Source organism: Notolepis coatsorum, assembly GCF_963971535.1.
Source record: "Notolepis coatsorum genome assembly, chromosome: 9".
Taxonomy (NCBI): Eukaryota; Metazoa; Chordata; class Actinopteri; order Aulopiformes; family Paralepididae; genus Notolepis; species Notolepis coatsorum.
The window spans coordinates 125,320,891-125,348,192 of NC_140173.1; positions in this window are offsets into that span (position 1 = coordinate 125,320,891).

Genomic DNA, 27,302 nt, shown 5'->3' on the forward strand with positions numbered 1-27,302 from the left:
TTGTTTTGTTAACATTTCAGTGTTAATATAAGAAAGACAGTATCGTTTCCATTTTAGTTAAAATGTTATTGCCCTTTTTGTTACAGAATGTTCTAAGTTAATGTATTCAAGTTTTCTTTGTTCTGTAGACAAAATCACCAGCTGCGGGAACACTGAATGGGAAAGGGGCTTCTCCGGCAGTTCGGTGTATCTTATGAGTGTGGTGACGTCATCGGTGTTGGCATGGGTGATACCAAGTAGAGGGGGGTTTCTGACTCCAAGTGGATGTTTTCTGTGTTATGCTCAGGGGCGAAAATCTGATATCAGATTTGGAGGGGACAATTACATGACATTTACTCAAGAGCAATTCCTGAGGGGGACACCACAAGTAGTGCTGTAACACATAGCCTACATTAAATGTATATTGAGGAACTATAATTACTACTACTGGATAATTGATAGGTACACACACAATAGCTTAATTTGCAGAGCTAGCGAGCAAATCGATAGAGCAAACTAAAGCAAATATTAGCTAGCTAGTGTAACCCTGGTTTCAGATTCATAACTATTCAACTCATAGGAACATAAATAGTTAATGCCATTGAATAAGAACATAAATAGTTAAGGCTATTATGTAGGAACATAAATAATGAATGCTATTATGTAAGAACATAGGTAGTTAGTATCATTTGGATACCAAGTCCCTTTGAATTACAGCATTACCCTTTAATTTGCGTCATGACGTGAGATGACGTGAGATGGCGTGAGATAGATGTCACGACAGCCACGCCTTGCTTTACAGCAGGTGAGTCTTGCGCATGCGCAGATGACACACATCCACGGAGAGATCCGACACGCAGCTGATAATGTTGCTGGATAACGAGATGAAATAGCATGATAAAACCAGTTATCAAACAGTTATAAAAGATTCCCCCAGTTGCAAAACCGAAGAAGCGTTGCAGTAAAGTAGCTGTAGCCTGCGGTTTTGGTGAGTTTCAATCAATATTGTGCTATTCAATTGTCGAGTGTGCAGAATGGTTAGCTCCATGCTACAAGCTAATAACGTTAACGTAGTTTCATTCACGAACTGCCCCAAGCTCAATTTGGTTAAATGAAAACTAGGAAGGAACCATTTCAGAAGTACTTATAATTGTATTGATATGCTGTACGATAAGAACAAGGTCTATATACATTTTGAATGTTTTTGAGAGTTTTATATGAACGTGGGGAGCGTTCCATATGCTAGCGCACTTTAGCCTAAATTAGCATGTGGAATATGATAATCCGACGTGCTGTGATAAGATAGCCTACTTTAGCTTAGCATAGCTAAAAGTAGCCTGATTGATTATTCATTCTGAAAGCAATGAAAAGATGATGAAGCGATAAAAGATGGTAAATGGCTTTTATTTTCTGAATGCCTGCTCGCAAGCAGGCCAGGTTTTTAGGTTACCCCAGCACCCCGTTCCACCCTGGGAGCAGTTCCAGACCACCCATCACCACGTGTGCCCACGTGGGACGAGGCGGTGTGCCGGACCGATACAAGATGGCGAGCCAACCCACTGAACCTCTGATATAGCTCAAGACTAATGCCAGCCTGATTTGAATACCCCTGTTGCTCAACTCCTGTTACCTCCACAGTCCGGTAGGATTGAACTGCTTGAACTTGAATTATAAAAACGTCCACGGATTGAACTGATTGAACGAGAATACAAGGACATTCCAAGGGCTTCGACCCCGTTCACCTTTTGTTATTTTGATATTGTGTTTTGTATTTGATTTGATTTAATTTGATATATGGGTACTGATAATTCTCCTATAAGAAGGGAGACTTAAAGGGTAATTACACCCAGTAAGATACTTGAACCACTAGTAAGATACTTGAACCACTGAGAAGATACTTGAACCATTGATATTCTCCTATAAGAAGGGAGACTTAAAGGGTAATTACACCCAGTAAGATATTTGAACTACTGATGTTCTCTTGTAAAGAGGACGAGTTAATGGGATTCAAGTGTACCCATTGATGACATTGATTATAGTTGAATCACTGATGGTTCTCCTGTAAAGAAAGAAGGTTTAAAGGGTAATTTCACCTAATAAGGTATTTGCATTCCCATAACCTAGAATATTCCATTTGGTACTTTTCTTGTGTTACACCTTCAAAGGAAGAGTTTAAATGAGCATTTCACCTAATAAGGTATTTGCGTTCCCTGCACATTTAAAGGTTTAAATTAATATGTTTAAACATTTACCTATTGAAATGATAAACTGATAAAGAGTTTACTGATGATAAAAGGATACATCCAATATCCAACCTTGAACCTAGCTTTTAGCTAGAGATAACCTCAGAGACGTCTGAACCAAACCTAATGTGTTGATCCAATCAATCTAGGACTTGATATCAAACTAACCCTTGTTGTGTATTTATCTAAATGAAACATGAACATAGCAACTGAAATGTACAAACTAATATTAGATGAAATTGCTGATTTGACAGAAGGGCCATTTGAAAACCCCATATTAGTTATCTCTGTGGCCCCAGGCTAAAGAGGTTGAGACAGTGACTCCCCCCGACCAGGTGGCCAGGATCATTAAGGTCATAAACTGACCCCTCAGGACTATAGTGAGACGGGCAGAAAGGAGTGATATGTACTTTAGCTAAAGAGGAACAAAAGCTTACTTGGAATGACTCATTTCCCCCACCGGGCGAACCTATTTGGTAAGAGATAATATCTTTGAAGAAACAGGAACCAAACTGAAAATAACAGTTGGGGTCAAAAGGGTTTATTGACACTAAGCTAAGCAATTTCAGGTTACAACACGGCAGCTGCTCACTAAGGTCCAGAGGTCAGAGAGATGACACCAGACTATTTGGAAGTCTCCCAAATTTAGACTGTGTAAACATTGTGTCACAAGAACAGTAGGACGTGTCACTATTTGAAAGGATCCCCTAATAAGGTAATGGCTAACTGCTAAAACAGCCCGGCGGATTCTATTGTGAAAACGTTGTGTCAGCAGACCAGGCTGACGTTTCACTGAGCGAGGAGATCCTTTGGCCAATGGAGAAGCCCGAGCCCTGGGACACAGGTGGGGGAAGTTCCTTCTTCTTCCCTTTTTAAGCAGGGCTGATGAAGATGGAAGAAAAACGGAGACACAGACCTGGAGATGGACGGACCCAGAGAGACCTGGAGCAACACACACACCGGCTGACAGAAGGAACCTGGAGATGAGCGCTCCTTGCTTGAGCGCTGAACCTCCACCGACGGAGAGAGAATCACCAACCGGAGCTCGAGAGCCGAGCCGGAGACTCAGAGCCACTGACACCCGATGACAGACGATCGCCTCGCAGCAGGAGAGCCTGCCACGGAGAGAGACGAAATCAAGCGCTCCCTGCCTGAGCGCGGATACTCACGGAGACCCAGGGTTGCCTTGGCGACCACCACAAAGAGAAGCCGCGTGTTGTCATGGGAAACCCGAGAGACAACAACACCACCACCGGAGAAACGGCTCTGATCGGCCCTAGCTGATCAGATCATGGACAAAACTGCCACATCACAGAGACGATTAGATTACAGTAAAGATCTTGTACTGGTATGATTCATAGCTGTGGTTTATTTAGAAATGGAAATAAACACACCCGTTTGTTTTATTCAGACCACCTCGTCAGCGTTTTCCTTAATTGAACCGAACATCTGAAATACCAAACAATGCAGAGGAGAAGGGTAAAAGACTATACGATCACAGAACTTAGATATAGATATAAATGAAGTTCTCACCCTCCTTAAAGGAGAGGTTACAGAAAGAACCTAAAATGGATACTTCAACTAGTACTTAGTACTTTACGTCTGTATGTCTAGCTAGCGCGCATTTAATAAAACACAGTTTTTTGTTATAATTCTGTCTCTGGTCCACCATTCTTTAATTGTGCATATTACTCCTCTCCTCATTCGTACCTAGAACTGTGCCCGTGGCGAACAGCTGTTACAAGTAAGTGACACAAGTGCTGCACTAGCACCTATTCCATTTATGTGGAATATTTTCTATCATCAGTTTATTCCAAGATCAGCATGCAGCTGTATTGCTTCGAAGTCCCTGTGATAAGGTTAGCTATAAACTGAACTCCAAACTGAACAGAACTACACTCTCTTCTACCATTGTCTTAAATAACTTCTACTAATGCACAATAGAGAGCATCCTGACTGATAACATCACCTTCTGGTTTGGGAATTTAGCACTGCACACGACCGCAGCAGACTGCAGAGAGTGGCTCAATCAGTCAAACGCACAATTGGAGGTGGACTTCCCACTCTCCAGGACAGTTACACAAGGCATTGCAGGGCCAAGGCTAAGAGAATAGTCAAATACTCTAGCCACCCAAACAACTGCCTCTTTGCACTGCTGCGGTCAGGCAAGCGCTATACCGGTGTCTCATGGCCAGTACAGAGACTCAAAAGGAGCTTCTATCCCCAGGCCATCAGGATGCTCAATGACTCTATGCAACACTAACCCATCTATTCTACATTCATTGCACACACATCCACATGCACACACTCACTTTAAACATTCACATTTAACATTCACTTTAGACACTTTAAACACTTTTTAACACTACACCATATTTTATCTATTTATTACTAAAATATTTGCACAACATCTCTACCTCATTTTTGCATTTTGTTGCATTTTCTACTTTAGTTTTGTGTATATTTTGTATAGTGTTTGGTCTTTATTCTTCTTACTTTCTTTTACTGTATGAATCACAATCTTAGCGGGCTCATACAGAACCAAGCATTTCACTGTAATGTACATTTACCTTATATGTGACAAATAAAAGGGGCGGCTACGTGGCTTAGTGGGCAAGGCGCTCGCCACGAATGCGGAGACGCTGGGCTCGCCTGTTTGATCCCACATTGCTTTCAGTTTAGCTGGTCGTTCATACTAATACACATTGGCCGTATTAGGGGGTGGGAAACTGATGGGTGGGGATCGGGCGTTGTGGACAGCGACTCCTACAGGTCGGTTGGTGCGCCTGCGCAGTAGAATCAGGAAGTGTCGGGGGCAGCGTGAGCCTCCCACGCGTTACTCCTCGCCACTGAGAGATCGAGCTGCGCAGGTGAAAAGATACGACTGCTGTTACCTCAAGTACCGGAGGGGACTTGTGCTATGTATGACTTAGTCCACATTGCAGCCGGCTTGTGGGAGGCAAGAAACAGCGTTCGTGACAGGGGAGGGTTGAATTGGATGATACGAAATTGGGATGGGAGAAAATATAGAAAAATGGGAGAAAAAGTGGATCAAAAAAATATGTGACAAATAAAACTAAACTTGACTAACTCCAGCCGCAACATATGTACCTAGCATAGCACCATGTCTTTATGGTGTGGGAGGAAGGAAACCGGAGTACCCAGAACATGGGGAGAACATGCAAACTCAACATAGAAAGGCCTTTTAATGGGGTTCAAACCCAGGACCTTCTTTGTGCGAGGCAACAGCCTAGAACCTAGAACTTGTGCTAAACTGTGTGTGTGTGTGTGTGTGTGTGTGTGTGTGTGTGTGTGTGTGTGTGTGTGTGTGTGTGTGGATATGAATGTCTTTCTCTTTTGTGGGTGTCAAATTATTGGTGGGTCCATTGGCTCACTTTTTAGTATGTATTATTTTGTGAATTTCTAATAAAAAATCACATTATCTGTATTCTGGCTTACTAGCAAAATTGCTGAAGATGTTTGCATCTTCTCAACACTGAGGGAATTGAAGCCCCCATCTGTTGATGCAGCAGCCCAGAGAGCACTCTTCTCTACGTGGCTAATTCCCTTAATCAAGCCCTGAATCAGATGCTGTCCGATGCTGCCACTGCTCGAATAACGTATGCTGTTTTGCATAAAGATTGAATAGGCTGAACAAATCCTACATCTGAGGAAGACTAACATCTGGCAACTCCAATACCGAGCCATGTCCAAGCTGGCTGCTGTTGTCTTTGGAAGGAGGACATCTGACACGGGGCATTGTTAGTATATTTACTATGAGGATTGGGTGTGACCTTTGACCTTATATATATATTTTCATGAGAATGATCCTGGTTTTACCAGCAGAGCTTGAGACCCAAAGCGTTGGAATGGTAAGTGTAACTGAGGGGTACAATTCCCTGACTGTATTGATAAGTATGGTATCATTAAACCACTACCGCTTTATGTACTTTAATTACTGGCCATACAGTACATGATATATAAATATGATGAACACTTCCCACATTGAATCGGTTCCACACAAAGGTATAATCAAGTATTTATTGCAGCAAAAGGTACATAATATACGTCTCTATTATACTTTGGATGCGCTTATAAGGCAAAGGAATATGCGTAGGCAAATCAATAATGAATGTCCATTCTCTGGTTACGCAGGAGGTAATTATACAACCTGAATCTTAGGGAATTATATCTATGGTACACTAGTAATATATAGCGGGAGATACTGGAAGGGTCCCCCCGGTTGTAAGCCAGCAGGGGTAGAGGATCTGTCGGTAGTAGAGTCTGGTCAACGATGACTAAGGAGACTCCAAGTACAGGAGACGGTGCAATAGTCTCTTGATCCACAGACGAATACAGCTGTTCTCCGTAGACTGTAGCTCCACAGTGAAGAAAGCTAGCCGGCCTCAGGCTCTCTGAGGCGCAGACTCGACCTGGCTCCTCACAGGGTAAATCCCACACGTGTAGGCGTCGGCGATTCTCCGCTCCATAAATCACAGGACCAAAACAAATATAATCCAGCCGCAAAGGGCTATGTAGTCGTCGGGTAGATTAATCCAGTGTACATGTCCACACGGTTCTCGTCTCGGTCTCCTCGGGTGAAAGCGCCATGAAAGCAGCCCAGCCTGGATAAGCACTCTAGCTGGTACGAGGAAGCGTTGGTGATGCTGGTCACTGTAGAACTTTAGCCGCACGATACACTATACACAGATAGACTATTACTGACTTAATAGAAATATGTCGCACTCGACGGTATAGCGCCAAACTCTGACAATTCAGTTATTAATTCGCACGCGGTCTCAATGCTCTATTTGGGGCCAAACAGGCCATACTTCACCGCGCGTTGTATCGTGGGTGAGGCTTCAACTTATTGGGTAACTCTTGACTTCTGACTAAGTGCTTCTGTATTCACCTGTGCCGTATTTATACGTTAGGTGAACAAACTAGTGCCAACCTCATTTCTGTCTCGTAGTCCTGGGCAAGGCCGGGCATGCACAGACATGTCTTGTCGGTGACTTTGAACCTGACTCCGGAGGCATGGCTCTGGCGCCTGTGGACCGCTGTCCAATAGGAGAATGAAATATTATGGTCTGGGCTAAAGGGATATTCCGTGTATATGTACAAGGAATATACAAGGGATATCAAACGATATACAAATACTATGCAATATATATCAATCAATAAATATATATATTCGGTTTAATCTGATCCTTTGTAACAGCCGCCTCCTAATTAGTCCCACCTAATTAGCTAAGCAGAGACAGATTAACCGCACTGTCCACTACTCAATGTCTGTTGTGAGGGGTCGGGCAGTTCACAAAGTCATGGGGTCATGGTCGTCATCGATAGTATCGGGGAGCCTTGGCAGTTCTATTAGCCTCGCCACGGGTCGGGTGTAGATCCGTCCTTGGACGAGCACTTCGGCTGCTCGGACCTTTCCGTCGGCACCGGTGATCACTTTGCTTACGCGGCCAGCCGGCCACATAGCTCGGGGTAGTGACTGGTCGATAATCATGACGACTGTTCCTTCTGTCAAATTGTCTCTCTCTTTCACCCATTTCTGGCGGGTCTGTAGAGACGGTAGATAGTGGAGTAGGAAGCTGTTCCAAAACTTGTCAGCCAATACTTGACTGTACCTCCACATTCTTCGGCCGTTCGCTTCTTCAGGCCTGTACATTGTCTGTGGTAGCGCGGGGTCCAGCCGCCCCATCAAGAGTGTGTTGGGGGTGACTGGGTCGACATCTGCTACATCACTTGAGACGTAACCGAGGGGCTTTGAGTTCAATACTCCCTCGATCTCCGTGAGGACTGTCATTAGGACTTCTTCCGCCACGGTCTGGGCCCCAAGCACGGCATACAGGGCTGTCTTTATTGAACGTACTTCTCGTTCCCAAGTTCCACCGAAGTGAGGTGCGTTCGGGGGATTAAACTGGAAGTCAATCTGGGATGGAGCGAGGTGGGTCTTAAGTTCTGGGCCCATAGCTTGGAAGCTCTCTCTCAGCTCTCTTTCTCCGCCTTTGAAGTTTGTCCCGTGATCGGACAATAATATAGACGGTTTGCCTTTCCGCGATGTGAATCTTCGGAAGGCCATAAGGAATGAGTCTGTGCTCATGGTTGGAAGGAGTTCTATATGCATCGCTCGGGTGGTCATGCATTTGAATACAATACCCCACCGCTTCTCGGTTCCTCTTCCTTTCTTTATATACAGCGGGCCGAAACAGTCCATACCGGTGGAGTGAAAAGGCTTGTCGCCGAGTCGGAGGCGACAGGGAGGTAGGTCAGCCATCCGGGGTATACTGGGCTGCGCTCGCCACTTACGACAGTCTAGACAGGTTCGCTGGAAGCGCCGCACTGCTTCTCTCCCTTGCAGTATCCAATAACGACGTCTGATCTCCGCGAAGACTCTCTCTGCCCCGGCGTGGTGCACATCCTCGTCGTATTTCTTTATGATCAGCTCTGTGACCTTGTGTCGGCTGTTTAAGACTATCGGGTACTTGACGTCATCCGGTAAGTCTGGAGCTCTCCGCAGACGACCACCCACTCTGATGAGACCATGGGCGTCGCTCTCGGGGGCTAGGTGGAGCAGTCTGCTGTCTGATGGGACGGGCTTTGCTCCCTGTAGACAGTCTAGCTCATCGGGGAACGAGTCTCTCTGGGCTCGTTGTAGTAGAAGAAGTTCTGCTTCTTCGTAGTCAGCTGCAGTAATGTCAGTAGTGAGCTGAACCTCTGGGTGGTGCCACAGGAATGTCTTTAGCTGCGCACTCTCTAGGGTGAGGCAATCGTCTATGTCGGGGTCTGTGGAGACGAGTGTGTTCAATCCACAGAACATAGATTTCTTGTTTTCGGCCTCCTCTTTACTCGCTTCCCGTGGGGTGGGTGTAGGCCACTCTTCTTCCGGGAGCTTGAGGAACTCTGGCCCGTCACTGTATAGGTTGTGACGGGTGAGGTCATCCAGGGACATTCCCCGGGTGATGACGTCAGCTGGGTTGTGTTTTGTGTCCACATACCTCCAGCTTGCTACTTCTGTTAAATCTTGAATCTCTGTGACTCTGACTCCCACGAAGACCTTGTATCTGCACGAATCAGACCGGATCCATGTGAGTACTGTCGTGGAGTCTGACCACAAGATTGTTCTTTGCACCGGAATGGTGAGTTCACGTTGGATTAACGTGGCGAGTTGCGCTCCTGCTAGGGCTGCGCAGAGCTCTAGACGCGGGATAGATTGTTGCTTTCGTGGGGCTATTCTTGAGCGAGCCAGGATGAAAGCAGTATGTATTTCTCCTCCCTCCTCTCGGGCACGCAAGTAGGCCACCGAACCGTAGGCTACTTCGGAGGCGTCGCTGAAGACGTGCAGGTCCATCTGGCACGTCTCCGGCCTCACTGTGGGTGGGAAGTAGCTGCGGCGTATGTTGACACCTGGGAGTGAGCTGAGTTCCGTCTCCCACTCTCTCCATGTGGATGCAAGGTGTTCGGGTATGGGGTCGTCCCAGCCCTGGTCCTTGTCCCATAACGCTCTTACAATCATCTTTGCCCTGGTGGTGTAAGGTAGAATACATCCCAACGGGTCATATTGTCTGGCGAGTGTTCTGTATACACTCCGTCTGGTGGTCGGTAGTGCAGTCGACCTTCCCTGCTCCTTGGTCAGGGGTATGTGTTTATAATGGAGCGAGTCTGTTTTGAAGCGCCAGACTAGTCTTAATGTCATTTCTTGGGCTTCTCCTGGGATGGTCGCCATCCAGGTCTCGCTGCTTGCTGCCTTGTCCTCGGGGGAGAGGCTGCGCAATACTTGCGGGTCGCTGCTGGCCCACTGCCTGAGATCAAAGCCGCCTTTGATCAGGGAGGCGCGGAGCTTGAGTAGAAGGGCCTCGGCTTCTTCTGGCGTCGAGACGCTTTGCAGACAGTTGTCCACGTAGAAACTATTTCCTACACTTTGTCGGACCTCTTCATCAGCTGCTGGGTCCTCTGTGACGTGTTTTTGCAGTGCAAACGTAGCACAGCATGGGCTGCATGTGGTTCCGAAAGGGAGGACTTCCCATTGATAGATGGCTGGTTGCTCATCCCCGATCCTCTCTCTCCATAGGAACCGCAGCAGGGGCTTGTCCTCCTCCACTAGTCTCACCTGCAGGAACATCCCTTTGATGTCACCGCTGATGGCCACCTTGTCTTGGCGGAAACGTAGTAACACGCCTAGTAGAGAGGGGCCGAGTGTTGGGCCGGGCAAGAGCTCTTTATTCAGATTTTGTGATCCGATCTGGTAGCTGCAGTTGAACACAATACGATCCTTGCCGTTGTGGTGGACTTTGTGGTGCGGCACGTACCATGATTCGGTCGTCTGATCGGCCTCTTTAATGTCAATTTTCTTTATGTGTCCCGCTGTGATTAGCTTGTTAATCTCAGCGCGGTACACAGTCTCTTGAGCGGGGTCTCTGGCTAGGCGCCGCTCTGTGTTCAATAGATACCGCTCCGTCGCTTCTTTTGGGGCGTGGAAGGTAGGCATACCCTCTCGCCTCAGGAGTGGAGTTGCATATCTCATCACTCCGTTGACTTTGACTCTCTTTGTCCCCTGCTCGAGGAGGGCTATAGCGTAAATGTCTTCCTTGGAACGAATGTCTTTCTTTTCGTTCTTAAAGGGCATTGTCTCTAGTGTCCATAGCCTCTCGACATGCTGTAGGAGGGTGGTGTCTTCTTCTGTCACTCTGGAGTGGAGGCAGTTAGTGGCTGCTGTTCGGTTAAGAGACTTAGCGAGGGGGCCTTGTAATGTCCATCCTAGGCGGGTCTCGACTGCTGCAGGACAGCCTCTGGGCCCTGTGTGGACCCGGTCTATCGGGACAATGAGGTCTGCATGGTCGGAGCCTATCAGCAGGGTCGGGGTGGCACCGTCTATGAGCGGTATAGGTAGTTGACGCAGGTGCACATATTTATCCATCAGCTTGGCGATGGGGTAGGTGTACTGCGACAGGCCTATTTCTTGGCTGGTGAAAGCATTAGTAATCCTATACCGTCTCTCTGGCTGCCCGCTTGCTGCGATAGTGAAGGAGACATTCTCGCCCTTTATCGTCTTTAGATCTCTTCTTATTGTCCGAATCGTCATCTGGTTTTCGCTCCCCCGCAGCCCCAGCTGGGCCGCAGCGGACGCGAGGAGAAGGGTCTTCTCTGACCCGTCGTCAAGGACGGCGTAAGTGTCCATGACCTTATCTTGGTAACTCAGTGTTACGCGGACCACCTTTAAGAGCACCCGGGCGCCCCCGCTGCTGGCGGGGTCAATGTACATAACACTTGCCTTTGTGCTGCTTGAGGGTGCAGGCTTTCTTCTGTTACTGTCGTGTAGGACATCTAGGTGGGCTCCGTCACACCGACTACACCTCTTCTTTAAGCGGCAATCGGCTGCCATGTGACTGCGCGCACATCGGTAACAGCGTCGGTTGGACTTTATCCATTGACTCACCTCGTCGGCGGTCATCTTCTTGAATGTGTCACATTGTGACAACCAGTGTTCCTTTTCGCAGTACGGGCACACCATCTTCCACTTCTCTTTCATCGAGGGGGTACTGTGGTTCTTGCTGCTCGGTACTGATTATGATTGGTGCATGACGGTCACCAATCTGCGGCCATCGTTTGCTCTCCTAGGTCCCTCTCTGGAGCTTGGGGTGCTCCGCATGAACGTATCCAACCGTAGGCTGTTGACTTCTCTCGCCAGGAAGTCGGCTAGGTCTAGGAGGGATGGCTCGGGACCGTTAGGATCACGGTGGTCTCTTTGCCGCCTGAAGCGCTCTTGTCGGGCGGGCGGAAGCTTCTCTAAAATCCTCTTGACATTAGAGTTCGCGTACAGTTCGTGCATACCCTTTTCTCTTTGCGCCCCCAGCATCCCTACCAGGGATTGTACCTTGATAGACAGGTCATCTAGTGAGCGATTGTCTGTGGCTGGGGGTAGGCGGTCAATATGCCTTATCTCTTGTATTACGTAGTCCCATATGCGTCCATATCTTTGGTCGAGTGCTGCTAGAGCCGCTGTGTATGGGGTAGTAGAGGTGGCATAGGCCAGCGCTATATTGTGCGCTCGGGGCACCTTGAGGTGCTTCAGTAGGATAGCATACTTGTACGGTTCATCAGCTACATCGGACATCATTGTCTCTAAGCACATTCGTAGTTTCGTGTACTGTGCTCTGCTCTCGTGGGTGAAGTCCGGAAACGTCGGTGTGCCAATGTATGATGCCATGGATGGCTGGCACATCGGTGAGCGTTGGAAGAGAGGCCTCCTAGGCGAGTCTCCTCTTACGCCTCTTGGTGGGCTGGTACCTGCTGGGTACCATGGCCCGCGTATCCAGGTGCTGTTCCTCGGGGCTGGTCGTGCGTCAAGCTCACCCGTGAATTGAGTCGGGGGTCTTTAGCGCAGAGCCGCGGGGGTAGAGCCTGGGCTGTACTGGACCTCCTGGTCCTGTGGAGTACTGTGCTGCTGTCGGGCTTGACTCTCCTCCTCTCCCTCTTCTTCTTCCTCTGGCAGGTCCTCTAGATCCTGTAGTCGTCTATTTAGCCTCTCCGCGGTGTAGACCGTTTCTTCCTTGTAGCTGGGTCTCACTTGGACCGGTCGGGGAAGGGGTTCGGAGGGGGGTATAGGCTCTCTCTGGTGGTCGGGCTCAGGGTCGCTTGATCGGGTAGGGGAGGGTGCCCTTGACCCTTGTCTTGACGAGGCCCTGGAACCCCGTGCGGAGGGAGGGGGTGTTGCCCTGGTGATCAGCTGCTCCATTATCTGCGCTTGTAATCGGTCGCGCTCGGCTTCGCGCTTGGTGAGAGCGAGGTCGCGCTCTGCTTCTCTTTGGGCACCGGCAGCGGCGCGCTGGGCTTCGGCGGCGGCGCGCTGGGCTTCGGCCCGGTCCCTTACCATATTCTCTTCCGTCTGAAGGTGTCTAATCTCTAGACGTATACGATCTTTGTCGCTCCGTCGCTGCGCCTGAAGGCGTTCTCTTTCCATGGAAGAATGTTCGCGCTCACTGAGCGTCTGTGCTTGGAGTCGATCGCGCTCTGTTGAGGCTGCTAGGCTGGCGAGGAATGCCTGTGCCAGCATCTTGTCCGCCTCGCTGGGGGAAGACGCTGGTTGAGGTGATCCGCTCCTGGCAGTACTCGTTGGAGATCTGTTCTCCTGTGGCGAGTCCTGGAGATCCATCTCCGGGGTGCTCTCCTCTTCTTGTAGCGGGTAGAGTTCCATCCCTGGAGAGCTGTCTTTATCCTGGAGCTCTCCGGGGACTACTTCTTCGGTCTTGGCGGGGGATAAAGTCATGTCGGGTCCCTCCTGGTCCCTACCGTGAGCTTGGTCAGTTACGTTAGAACCCACTAGGGCCTCTATTGGCGGGGTAGCCTGGTCGATAGGGTCGGACATAATTTTACTATCTACTTTTTCCGCGTTTACCGTCTGTAGAAAGCTAGGTAGTATATTGGCAACGTAATCCTCTAAGTACTGAGGTGTCTGCCGTCTACGCTGCGGGCGATCTACTTTAGGAGAACCGTTTTGTGGAGTGTTCATCATAGGCCATGTCAATATTAATACCACTATATTAATATTACACTAGTTACCCTCCGGCTCGAAGGACCAATTGTAACTGAGGGGTACAATTCCCTGACTGTATTGATAAGTATGGTATCATTAAACCACTACCGCTTTATGTACTTTAATTACTGGCCATACAGTACATGATATATAAATATGATGAACACTTCCCACATTGAATCGGTTCCACACAAAGGTATAATCAAGTATTTATTGCAGCAAAAGGTACATAATATACGTCTCTATTATACTTTGGATGCGCTTATAAGGCAAAGGAATATGCGTAGGCAAATCAATAATGAATGTCCATTCTCTGGTTACGCAGGAGGTAATTATACAACCTGAATCTTAGGGAATTATATCTATGGTACACTAGTAATATATAGCGGGAGATACTGGAAGGGTCCCCCCGGTTGTAAGCCAGCAGGGGTAGAGGATCTGTCGGTAGTAGAGAGTCTGGTTAACGATGACTAAGGAGACTCCAAGTACAGGAGACGGTGCAATAGTCTCTTGATCCACAGACGAATACAGCTGTTCTCCGTAGACTGTAGCTCCACAGTGAAGAAAGCTAGCCGGCCTCAGGCTCTCTGAGGCGCAGACTCGACCTGGCTCCTCACAGGGTAAATCCCACACGTGTAGGCGTCGGCGATTCTCCGCTCCATAAATCACAGGACCAAAACAAATATAATCCAGCCGCAAAGGGCTATGTAGTCGTCGGGTAGATTAATCCAGTGTACATGTCCACACGGTTCTCGTCTAGGTCTCCTCGGGTGAAAGCGCCATGAAAGCAGCCCAGCCTGGATAAGCACTCTAGCTGGTACGAGGAAGCGTTGGTGATGCTGGTCACTGTAGAACTTTAGCCGCACGATACACTATACACAGATAGACTATTACTGACTTAATAGAAATATGTCGCACTCGACGGTATAGCGCCAAACTCTGACAATTCAGTTATTAATTCGCACGCGGTCTCAATGCTCTATTTGGGGCCAAACAGGCCATACTTCACCGCACGTTGTATCGTGGGTGAGGCTTCAACTTATTGGGTAACTCTTGACTTCTGACTAAGTGCTTCTGTATTCACCTGCGCCGTATTTATACGTTAGGTGAACAAACTAGTGCCAACCTCATTTCTGTCTCGTAGTCCTGGGCAAGGCCGGGCATGCACAGACATGTCTTGTCGGTGACTTTGAACCTGACTCCGGAGGCATGGCTCTGGCGCCTGTGGACCGCTGTCCAATAGGAGAATGAAATATTATGGTCTGGGCTAAAGGGATATTCCGTGTATATGTACAAGGAATATACAAGGGATATCAAACGATATACAAATACTATGCAATATATATCAATCAATAAATATATATATTCGGTTTAATCTGATCCTTTGTAACAGTAAGGCCATTGTCACTGGAGTGACAATCATGCCTTTGCCATATCTCCGCTTTCTGATTCTCATGCAATCAGAAAACGTCCATTATTTGGTGAATGTCAAGTGGATTTGTGGCCCATGGTTTCGGGGAGCAAGGTTGCAAGGTGCCAAAAAAGTGCCAACAGAACGAAACCAAAAAATGGCAAGGTTTTGTTCTGTTAGGTGAAATAACAAACGTGTTATTAAGGATTCCAACACGCTCCAGCTATATCCATGTTCATCCATTTGTTTATTGATGCACGCAGCACTGTTGTTTAATTCCACTGGGAAATGTGGGATTTCCACCCTGATTTGCCATCTGGTCGGGAATATGCACAATAATCGGTTAATATGCACAATAATCGGTTAATATGCACTTTCACTGCGGAGTTGGTGAATATACAGATTCACCAGGAAATACATAAAATAAGTGATAGGTGACAACTAACACCCTGCGTTGGATTGAAGACCCTTACCCTGTACGTGAATATCATTTTTAAAGGCTCACTAAAAGTTTAATCCGTTCGCAATCCATTCTCTGCTTGCTGTTTATGCAGACTCTTAACCCTTTCACTGCCACACTACCAAACGGTTAACCCTTTCACTGCGACAATTCACAGAAGGTTAACCCTTCCACTGCCACACAAGAGCCGGTTAACCCTTTCACTGCCACACAACAGAAGGTTAACCCTTTACTACGACCGTTGGTAGTGTGATAGTAAAGGGTTAACCTTCTGTCGTGTGGCAGTGAAAGGGTTAAAGCTGTTTTTCATCTATACTAACTATTGAGTTGTACTGTAGTTGCAAATGTATAATAGCCATCCGAATAACATTTATTAATGCTTTTAAAATTATTTGTTAATCAGTGATCAATATTTTTTATACCTGGAGGTTGAACCTGGAGAATAAAAAAAATATATTGAATAAATGGTTAACTAATGTAACCAGTAAGTCATTGATGACATTTATTATCAGTTATGATACAACATATTATTAATAAACTACTCAAAATCAATTCATGAACAAATGATCTCTTTGACCAAACCAACATTAATATCCATAATAACATTATCAAACAGTGACAGCCACTTAGGTATAAGTGAAATTACGGTTATAATATTTTTTACAGTTTATCATGTAAGATAAGATAAGATATTCCGGCATCATAGCAGCATGGGGGAGAGGAGGTACATGTAGGGTAATAAAATAAATACATAAATATAGGCAATAAAATAAAATATGATTATAAAAATATGAGAAAAATAAACAGTGGTGCAGATGAGGGTCTGTATGCTCGGTCATAATATACATTACAATAAATATAGGCAATAAATAAAAAAAATCTGAATCTGAATATACATGTATGAGTAAAAGTAAACAGTATACACAAGGTGCAGGTGAGCCTATTGGGCATAATAAACATTCTAGTCCGTGCAGGTTTTGGTGGTTAAGATTCAGACATTCCTAATGGCTCTCAAGTTCTGCAGCTGCTGGCAGCAGTCCATGCCCCTGATTGTGGAGCTTGATAGCTGCTGGCACGAAGGACTGGCCGAGGAGGTTAGTGGAGTGTCAGGGGGGTATGAATCTGTGACTGGATGTGCTCCTCATCTTGGCTAGTTTCTCATAGAGGGGGTGGGATCCTCCTCTCTGCCAGCACCTCTAGTTTGACCAGCTCGACTCCCACCACAGACCTAGCCTTCCTCACCAACTTGTTCAGTTTGTTGTGTCCCTTGAGGTGGTGTAGCCCTCCACCCAGCAACGACAAAAAAAATGTCATGTCATGTTACCAATGACAGTGAATTTACACGGCGTAAAGCAGAATTATAGTAGCATCACAGCATCTCACACTATGTACCCAAGCTAATGCTCAATACGTATCTCATGGTGGTAATGATGTTTGTATCGTTTTCATAACCATAACGGTGGGTTTTCACAGCAGCCAGATAGTTTAAAAACTATGCATCTATGCATAGCGTATCCCATTACCATAGGACTACGTATCTCGCTGAAGCAACACTTGCATTTGAAAAGCAATGGAATAAATAAAAGTACCGGGTCAAGCATCAATAATTTCTCCTGTTTCAACACAAGCGGCTTCCATTCCTTCCTCCGCCTTTGCAGTGAAGAATTGAAGAGCAGACGTGTGCAATGGTGCTCTAGAGTCTAGACGATCATTCACTGAGTTTGAATTAACCCGAGGATGGCGGTCCATTTCAGAGCCTCCCTTTGTCTACTGGGTCTTGTCACTGTGTTCCCTGAATGCCCCCTTATAATTCATATTATCATGTCATCGGTAGGCGGAGCCTATCTGAAGACATTATGCATTCAGTAGCGTGTGGGTGTGTAAATCCATGCAATATCTCGCAAACTATAGGTGATCAGTCTGTGCTTGGTGCAGAACGTTACAGAGGCACAAGGCTGAGTGCATGGGAATATGTTTCACATCAGGCAATGGGAAGTATATAATAGTAATAAATGTCCCACATTCTTCATTAACTTAACCTGCGCCCCAAAAAGTGAGCATTTTAGTTTTCCTTTTTGAGGACTGCATACCTTTTTTGTAAACCAAAACAACATACTTTATACTTATAGCACATGCATGAGCCTGGTCTCTTTTGAAAGATGACATTCTGAAGTTTCTGATTCCAGAAAGAAGATTAACTTTTAATGCTAATAAAATAGAGTAACATAGGTCTGAACTTGAGTTGTAGAAAAACTTGTTACTCAAGTTTTTCTGTAGTAGTTAGTACTCAGAGGTAGTATTTCCCCAGAAGGTGGTATGGCTTAAAAAAAGATCCATTCAGAAATGAGTGATTGGGAGTGATTTTGGTAAACTGTACAAAAGAAAAACTCAGTTTTCTCATAGACTTCAATTCAATCTGCTGTTTTTCTCTTCCTGTTTTCGCTCGTTAGTTTTTCACCTAGATCCCTGATTCATACATCCCCAGGTGGGGTATCATTGGCTACAACCCTCCACAATCATTTTCGAGATCGCCAAATGATTGACGGAACTAGAGCCCCAAGAGTCGGGAGTGGTATTTTGCGCAATACCGTGTACTTTGCACAAGCCTCAAATACCGGCATGTAACTCGAGAACCGCTGAACGGATTTTGTCGCGTGAAAGGGCTATCGACAGGCAACAAATAAGCCTTCAATTCGATATTTATATTGTATTACAAAATATGCACAGCCGAGCCACTAGTGATCGCCAAAGTGCCGGTGGGCCCTTGCATGTTAAGAGGTTCATGTAGTCCTTCGGTATTCACAGGGGTCAGCACAATCAAAGTGCAATGGCCAAGCCTCATCCACCAGCATGCCTCTCGTTTTGCTCGGCATTCACAGGGGTCAGCCCTGTGACATTTTGGGAGTGGGGAGTTCATTTTGTGATATAGCGAGCATGGCCATAGGCCACCCTTTTTTGCTGAGCCTCAACCACCCGCATGCCTCTCATTTCCAGTAACCAACTAGTGTTACTCAGTTGCATTTTGATAAATCATAACATGATTAGCAGAATTCTGGTTGATTGTTTTTCTTTTCATTAAAAGCTGTGAAACCAACAAGAAAGCTGCGATGTTGTTGCAATAATGTATTGATCTTTCTTTCCTTCTTTCTTAAAATAAAAAAATCTACAGAAAACACAATTGATAGAATTATTAATGTAACATAAGGATGCTGTGAGGGTCCTACAGTCAGTCCTCTTTGATTGGTGCCATAAGTGTGATGCATGAGCAATAAGACTGGCGGGGTAATAAAGGCAGTAGCTGTGGGTGGCGAGGCTTCATGAGAGAGGGGGATGGGGATCGATAGGGGTTAGCCCACTTAAGCGATGTGGACAGGACGCATAATGAACAGAGCGTGGCGAATACGGCGCTGTAGGGAGAGCGGGACCAGGGGGGAAAAGGAGCCGTGATTGCCTGTGTCAGTCAACATTCCACCATTGACCCCTTTTTCAAGTGGCTGGCTTACAAACCAGCTTTACAGTAATACAGCCCTGGGTTCAGGCTCTAGTCCAGAGCTACAGCTACAACCCTCTGTATCATCAAAGGCTGAATCTGATGCTGAATCTTTCAAGGTAGCATTATGGTGACAGTTGGTGACATTATGGTGACAGAGTGTTACATAATACATCATAATAATCATAATACGGAGGGTGGTGGTAGGAGGTAGACTCAAGAGGCAGAATTGAAGTCCAATAGTGAACATTCATTTGCAAAGAAGTGAATATATTTAAAGATGTGGAAAACAAAAACAATTTTTTTTATAAACACTTAGAACTTCACTCATATTAATTTCAAATCAAAATAACGGCAGCATGCCTGGCCCTCTCTCTTCAACTGACAGAAACCAACTGGTTATATAGACCCATACGTTCTAGACCAATCATCTCTGTAGACACCATTCTCTCTGCAGGGGTGTGCTTCATTGACACCTAGGTACAGGTAAGTATTTTATATTGGATTTTCTTCATAGGCTTTACATCACAGTAAAGTTAAAGTCAAAGTTTTAATATAAGGTTATCTTTATCTTTCAAATACATAACAGCATAACCATAGGCGTAAATCCCAAGGGGGACAGGCGTGACACGACCCCCCCCCCCCCCCCATCCTGAGAAAGATATGATATATCCCCCCCCCCCCCAATATATCACTGTAAACATAACTATGTAATTTCAATACTATTAATAATACACAATAAAAGCACTTGTTTCTGAAAATCCACCTAAAAATACATACCTAAGTAAATGGAAGATTGCTCCACTTCTACAAGGTCCAGAGCGGCTGAGAGGAAGTATAGAAAGTCACGCCTCACTGCTGACATCGACATATCACAACCTTTTGTTAACATTCTCCAAAACCATTACTACTGCCAAAGCTTCTTTCTTTCACCATAGGATCGAGGCCTCGGCAGGGCGGCTACGTGGCGTAGTGGGCAAGGCGCTCGCCACGAAATCTGGAGACGCTGGGCTTGCCTGTTCGAGCCTAGCGCTCCACATTTGCTTTCAGTTTAGCTGGTCGTCCGTACTAATACACATTGGCCGTATTAGGGGGTGGGAAACTGATGGGTGGGGATCGGGCGTTGTGGACAGCGACTCCTACAGGTCGGTTGGTGCGCCTGCGCAGTAGAATCAGGAAGTGTCGGGGGCAGCGTGAGCCTCCCACGCGTTACTCCTCGCCACTGAGAGATCGAGCTGCGCAGGTGAAAAGATGCGACTGCTGTTACCTCAAGTACCGGAGGGGACTTGTGCTATGTATGACTTAGTCCACATTGCAGCCGGCTTGTGGGAGGCAAGAAACAGCGTTCGTGACAGGGGAGGGTTGAATTGGATGATACGAAATTGGGATGGGAGACAATATAGAAAATGGGAGAAAAAAGTGGATACAAAAAAAAAAGGATCAAGGCCTCGGCCAAGAACCTTCGCAAACGGCATGCTACCATGTCCTCCCTCCTCACACAGAATTGCTTCACCTGCCGGCCAAATCCTCCCCCCTGACTGACCTTTCCATCACAGTCGAGAATGCAACTATGACCGCGTCCCCGACCGCCAAGAACCTTGGCGTTGTCCTTGACGACTGTGCATCACCCTTTGTCTAATTTGTCTGGTAGGGCATTAAAGAGTAAGACTGACCTATTCGATTGTGCCATTTGAATTGTTATCCATTAGCCATTCCAATAACTTTGAAATGGTGACTAAACTCTAGTATTTATTTTTATTTGTATTGCAATGTATTAACCAATGCTGGAACTACTTAATTTAGGTCTACTACAATCCCTGTAGTATGCGCATATAAGAGTATTGATTGGTGTAAAAGTAATTCCAAGTTCAACTTTTAGCCTACTACTAAAGCACGTCTAAATGTTAATCTCACAATAAACCTTGCACAGATGTCCAAACGTATATTGGAGAATGCATCATTTATCAGAATGATCTATTTATTGCTCATTCTACACAGGCATACAATGAAGCTACAGCCCAGAGAAGAGACCGACATAGTTTCAAGACAGCTATGAAAGGTTCTCGTCCAGCTATTCACAATGTAGCCTACATTTCAATTCCTATCATGACTAAAGCCACACTTCAGAAATTAATTGAATAGTTTCTAATGTGGAGGAATGAGAGCTCAGCAGTCCTGTGATTTAGAGTGATAAAGGTTAAAAGGGCTAAAAAGAACATTTTGAAATTCGACACTAGGATGATTGTGTTTAATTTAGACTGAATTGGCTAAATGCATTTTTAACATGACGCTCATTAAAAGATAAAGGGGCATGATATACAGTTGAGACGTGCCTGGCCTTGGTTTGTAATACTTGATGAATGTGAGCTGGTCAGATTAGCAGCACTGTACTCTTCCTCTGGGATTGTACTGTTGTATTGATCCTAAACAGTGGCTCTGAATACACAGGTGGCTGAGCTTTCTCCCTCCTTCACTATTAGATTCCAGGTATTATTGTATCCCAATTTACAGGATGTAGAACATTGACTTGACATTATTGAGAAGAAATTGGCCCAAGTAAATTAAAATAGAGAAACCTCACACCTTTACACTTGCTTAGCCCAGTCTATTATGTAGAGCTAACAGACCACAAGCATTCATTTACCGTTGATTTCTACACAGGTTTATGAAATTATTTCAGTTGTCAAGCTGGGCCCCATTCTAGACTTCTCCTCTGAGTGATTTTAATGGATTATGCAGAGTAGTGGAAGTGTGCTGCTGTGCACAGCGCATTTGCATTGAGTTGATTGTGCAGTCTCAACTGAAATCTCTTTGTTGCCAATGCCAGCCAAATGTTAATTTCAGCCCTATTTTGCTGGACCCGCTAGGGCCGGCCTACATGGGAAGGTGCCTAACTGACTGATGTCACTGAGGTAACACTTTGGATGGGGACCGTGTAGAACCAAGTATGCGAACACCAGTGTTGGGACTAACGCGCGTTACTTTTGGCAGTAACTAGTACTCTTAACCAGGGGCGGACCTAACACATTTGGCGCCCTAGGCGAGATTCACCACTGCGCCGCCCCCCCTGCGCTTGACCGATACCCATCAATGCACAGCGCTCTAGCATGTTCTGACTGTGAACACCTAAAGCTGAGGCTCAGACCGACCGACCGTTTTAGATTTTTGGCTCATTTTCCCTTATGTTAGAATTTTTTTTATGTAAAAATAATGGTTGCCGATATAGAGTGGGGCGCCAAAACTGCACAGAGAAAAAAAAAAAAAAAAAAAAAAAAAAAAAAAAAAAATTATTTTTTTGGCGCCCCCCTCTGGGTGGCGCTCTAGGCGACCGCCTATATCGCCTGTAGGAAGGTCCGCCCCTGCTCTTAACGCATTACTTTTAAAATTCAGTAACTCCGTTACCGTTACTAAATGGTTCGTCACTGCGTTATTTTTATGTAGATTGGTAGCGAGCTTGAGCACAGTCCTGACTCCTGTGTTTACTCTACTACTCCTAGTAATACACTCGCTTCGCCAATAAACAGAATAGTTTCAAGACATTGCGTCGGTCTGAGAGAAGAATCAAGCATCGGAAATAGATTTGAACTGCATTATTCTGTTGTGGATGGTTAAAACCTTTGTTTACATTTTGTGGTGTGGATTAAAACATTAGTTTCTGGACCCGTTTTCTGCCTGAAATCAAGCTGGCGGGCTTGTTCAGAAGTTGAACACAGCTAGAAGAACCTCCACCACAAGTCTCTGTAAGTAAGCTAGCTAATGGCTATACATCCTTACACTACTGGCAAGTTTTTCATATCTTAATCAACGTTGCAAGACGCTCCGATGGCGACATCAAGGCCATTCCTTTAACCTAAGCGTGCACTTATTTTCAACCTAGAACCTAAACGTGCACGCTCCCCGAGCTAAACGTGCAGGCATGCGGCGATACAATCTAACCGTCTGATTTGGCACGGCGCATTTCTTATTACGTCGGGACAACATATCTTTGTGTTTGTGTCAGGTTTGTGTTTGTATAGTATAGACCACATTGCTTAGCAGAGTTCAGTGATGTGAATGCAAATTGTGAATGCAAATGAATGGAAACTGTCAAGTTGATATCTTTTTTTATTTATTTTCTTTTTTTTCAGGATTTTTTTTTGAACATTTACAGTTATCTATCATACATTTTCCATCTTTTTTCTTTTTTTCCCTCTCATTTCCCCTTCCCCTCCCTCATTCCCACCCCATCCCCCCCACACCGAGGTTATTGACAAACACATCTGCAAAATATACAAACACACAGCATAGATGCTGCTGGGAAAGAAAAACAAAAAACAACTACAATATCAATCAGACCCATCTGCATTGTGCACAAATATTTAGATAAAAAGAGATAAAGAAAGAACTAAAAACTCAAAAAAATAACTCTCTAGCACGGATGTGGCTGTAGAAGAAAGTCATCAATGATATTATTTTCAAGTTGATATTTTGACTAAGAATCTGGAAGGGCATTAACTCATTGACTGCCATGCTGATTTTCCATCTTTACTCCCTGGCGCCAGCGTTATTGCTAATTTTCACGATGGTTGCGGACCCATCGTATATTCTATATTATAGATATGGAGACAATAGTATGGCTCATTTGACAGGCACTATTTATACCCCAACAGGGACAAAACAGTTTATTTCTACATACCTTCGTTTGTGCACTATACCATGCAAAAAATCGCCCCATTTCACAATAATCCAGGCTGGTTTTCTAGATCGTGAGATATAGTGTTTTGTGCGCATATGCGCAAATCTCGCAGCTGCTCGCCTGAAACCTATATTATTGCCAGGTCAAATATTCTCTCTCCTAAATTATGGCTATGTGTCTAATCTGTCGTTTATCAATGACTTGTTTGCAGTCAACATTGTCGAAACGGATTTTCTTTTTTATCGGTTCATTTTCGTTTTATAGCATTTTGAAAAGCCCTCGTTTTCAAGGAAAATATATAGATTCCGTGATAAACGGCATTTACTGGAATATTCTAGCATACACAAAAACTTCTGCCTATTTATGAATCGTTTTCAAATAAACGCTAGATTATCGATAGTATATGTGTACTTATGCACGCTATAGAGGTGGGCTGAAAAATCCATTCTCTCATTTCCTCATCAGGAATCACTGCGCACACACACACACACGCATAGGGCAAAAGCTTATATTTCCGTGAAAACAGGTCTGATTATCCTAAGACTGGTAAAATAAATTCTTTACCTGAGATCAGATGTTATTCAAAAAGATTATTCCAATTCCTGATCGCCATTCCAAATATCGATCACGCTTATTGATTACAGTGTTGGTACTGTAAATACATAATCGTTGCTGTTCTGATGGCCGGTGATCACTTGGTCTCTTCAGATGCCTCGACGGAAAAGTTAAATGAGGAAACTGACCACTCCCCCTGCATCAATCTAAAGTAATGGGGTGCAGTTACACAGGGAGAGACGATAAGGGGCGGTATCTTCCTAATTGAGCTCAGAGAGACTCTGCAGCACTAACCCAAGGCTCGATTGATGAAATATGAATTCAAATCGCCAATAAAAAAATACGGTAAACAGACGCTATATAGCGTCGGGGGCACTCAAAGGTTGGCATGAACTAACGACAAAAAGCGTCCGTGGCAACCAAAGTGTTAATAATGAAAAAAAGGAACGAAAAACAAGATATCTCGTTATTGGCACTCAATGAGTTAATGGGAGCAATTAAAAAAAATTCCAACAGAATCGTTTTACATTCATTAATCAAATCACAGCAGCAGTGAAAGGTCAACACTTGATACAGATTCACATCATTTACATTTACATTTAGTCATTTAGCTGACGCTTTTATCCAAAGCGACTTACAAGTTCTGTACGACAAGTCATCAGGAAGGGCACAAGCACACACTCATGCTGCACACGCCCACACTTATGGCCACTAAGGAAAGGTCACTTTAAGAATAGTATAGTATAACTTGAGATTGTATAATATAGCATGTACATAAAGACCCAGTGCCTCATCCGTAGCTAACAGTGTATTGCACTACCACAGGACCTAGCATGTCCTGCATGCTCTGTAAATAACTTATGTACATATACAGATATGCCCTACTCTGTTTACTTGTTTTATTGCACAATGTCGTTCTATTGGATTCTATTATATGTTATTACTATTGTATTATGCACATCGTTGCGGGCAAGACCACCCGCATTTCATTGTATACTCGTATGCCGTGACAAATAAAACTCTTGACTTGACTTGACTTGAACTCTATCAGCTGAGTAACAATGTTCATCAAAATGTTGAGTGCTATAGTGTAGGTTAGTTTATTAGGACAAGTGCATGACAGTAAGGTTAGTTAGGGTTAGATATATTTTTTTCTTTTTTCTTTTTAATTCAGATAATGGTTGAAGAAGTGCGTCTTTAGTCGACGGCGAAAGATTGGACGGGTTTCGGCTGTCCTAACTGGGGTGGGTAGTTTGAAACAAAGTTCATTCCACCATTGTGGGGCAAGGACTGAGAATAGGCGACTTCTCTTTGATGACCCTCCCGGAGCTTATATAGGAGTAGGTCTGAGGCGGCCAGAAGATGCAGAGCGTAGGGGTCTTGAGGGTGTGTAGTTAGAGACCATTGACCGGAGATAGGCGGGAGCGGTTCCCTTTGCCGCACGGTATGCTAGGTCGAGGGCCTTGAACATCATATGTCTGCTAAAGTTAGCTAGCTAGCTAGATCAGCTGTGGTGGGTCGTGGTTGCAAATATCTTTGTTTGCACTGACCAATGTGCATTTCCTTCAATAGTAGATACATTTAGGGCAGCTGGGTGGCGCAGTGGGCAAGGCACTCGCCATTAACGCAGGAGATGCTGGTATCGAGCCCAGCTCTCTGCGTTGCTTCCGGCTTGACCGGCCGTCATACTAACACAATTGGCAGTGTTAGAGGGTGGGAAAGCCGGTGGGTGTGGATTGGACGTTGTGGACAGCGACTCCTACAGGTTGGTTGGGTGACGCCTGTACAGCAGAAACAGGAAGTATCTGGGGCAGCGTGAACCTCCCACGCGTTACTCCTCGCCACTGAGAGTTCGAGCTGTCTGGTGAAAAGATGCGGCAGGCTGCCTCCTTGTGTACCGGGGGGGACACGTGATGCAAGGCTTCTATCCTCACTACAGCCGACCAGTGGGAGGCATAGTGTAGTAAATTCCCACAGACTTTCTACAATAATTTGAGGTTATTGTAGCACAACACAATGAGATTGATTATCTGGACGGAGGAGGAAAGATTCATACTTGATAGAATTGTTGGTCTCCTCATCAGACTTAGCAGATGAGGAATAAAACGTTTACGCCAGACAAACCAGAATTGTAGTTCAACTCAGCTGATTTATTTGATCAGAGCCAGGAGTCCAAGGTGAATAGAACAAAGGATTTATCAGAAAACATCAACCTGGCTGCTGTGTACAGGAATCAACAATCAGGTTTGCATCTCAAACCTAAATACTGCACATCAAACAGTCACTTGGTTAACATAATTTGAACATACATTGACTATGCTGTACACATTTATACATGAGTAAATCTGGTTTCAGATATTAAGGATTTACACTAAACTTTAAACAACAAATGGTGTTTTCCCATGATTTACTCACATAAAATGCATCAGCTCACAGTAGTCTCTGGGTGGTGAAGCGGTGGAGCCCCCAGACCCTCTTGGTTGGGTCCGGCCTGAGAGCTCCCGAATTACAATTTGTCTCTTCCTTATATCCTATCATGTCTAGCCAAAATAGCACTATTACAGTTGGTCCAATCATGTGGTTGCCCCCACCTCTGGGTTTCTCTGGGGGGGAGGCCGGCTGCCCCCCCCTTTGATCTCCTGTGTGGATCTTGACTCAATACCCAGAGGGGCCGCTAGTGGCCCCCGTCATTGTCTTCCTGAGAAATCTCCTCTTAAATGAATAATATATAACTTTAACATTCCTTCTATATGGCTATAGATGTCTAATATCATCCAAGTACAGTCAGTGCTTTCTTAGACTGATACCAGACATCATATGATACCTTTTGATACTAAACAGTTGATTAATAGATTGCTTTGTTTGTGAGTTAGTGTCCATGCTTCAACAAGTCTAAACTGGTCTGCCCTGTGTTCAACCCAGCTGTCTCTGCTTCTACATTTACATA